A 1,302-nucleotide genomic window follows, 5' to 3' on the forward strand; every position below is an offset into this window, starting at 1 on the left:
GTATCAACGATTTCCCTGGGATAGGGGATGCCAAGACATGAGGTGTCATTAAATTTTGTCTAATGTACTGAAAGTCCCACTGGCATTTCTCTTCCGAAAAGAATTTGGCTTCCTTTTTAATTAATGCCGAGAAAGACTGCACCTATCTGAGAGATTAGAAATAAAGCGTCTCAGATATGCCAACTTTCCTTGGAAGGAACGTAGTATTTTCAAAGTTTTGGGAGGAGGCATTTCCGAGATAGCTTTAATTTTATCCGGATCAATATCGATTCTCCGATGACAAACAAAGAATCCCAGAAATTTCCCGGAGGTAACGCCAAAGATGCACTTTAAGGGATTCATTTTAAGGTCATATCGTCGTAACCGTTCAAACACGATCCTCAAATCGTACAAATGTTCTATTTTTTGTTTACTTTTGATGACCAAATCATACACGTAGTGTTCTACTTGGTTATGGATGAGTTCGTAAAAAATCATCGTCATTGCTCGTTGATATGTTGCACCGACATTCTTTAGACAGAACAACATCACTATGTAGCAGAAAATTCTGATCGGTGTTCTAAAGGTTGTAAGTGTTGCATCTCGGGAGCCATCTTGATTTGGTTGTATCCCGACGATCCGTTCTTGAAGGAGAAAATTTCATGTGTTGAAGCGATATCCATCATCATCTCTGGTATGGGTAGTGGAAACTCGTCTTTTGGACATGCCTTGCTCAAATATTTGAAGTCGACACAAACATGGATCTGTCCATTTTTCTTCTTAATAGGTACAATGTTAGCCAACCATGTGGGATATTGTTCTTCTTTTACAAAGTTGGTGTCTATTAATTTCTTCACCTTGACGATGACTTGTTGTTCTATTTCGAGGCGCACTCTCCCGGGAGCTTGTTTTACTGAGGTTATATTCTTGTCCACCACGAGTTTATGGACTGCAACCTCTGTTTACAGTCCTGACTTTTCATCGTAGCTCCATAAGAAGAAATCTTTGAATTTTATTAACAGTTTGATCAATTCTGAAGATTCTTTGTCACTGAGTAGAGAACTTATAAATGTCGGTCGGGGTTGTTTTTCAGTCCCGAGGTTAATCTCTTTCAATTCATCAATGGTAAATTTAATTTCCTCCAATTTAATTGGGGGAGCATCTTCTATTAGTTTTTTGTGGGGGAGCATCTTCTATTAGTTTTCCAATAGAGTCATCCCTTATATCAAGGCAATCATCCTTTGAATCACCAGTAACAATCATGCAAAATTCAGAATCATCGACTGATCTAACTGTACCATATTCGAGACCTTCTTTTGAATT

The sequence above is a fragment of the Phalaenopsis equestris genome, unplaced genomic scaffold, assembly GCF_001263595.1.
Source record: "Phalaenopsis equestris unplaced genomic scaffold, ASM126359v1 Scaffold000799, whole genome shotgun sequence".
Classification (NCBI taxonomy): Eukaryota; Viridiplantae; Streptophyta; class Magnoliopsida; order Asparagales; family Orchidaceae; genus Phalaenopsis; species Phalaenopsis equestris.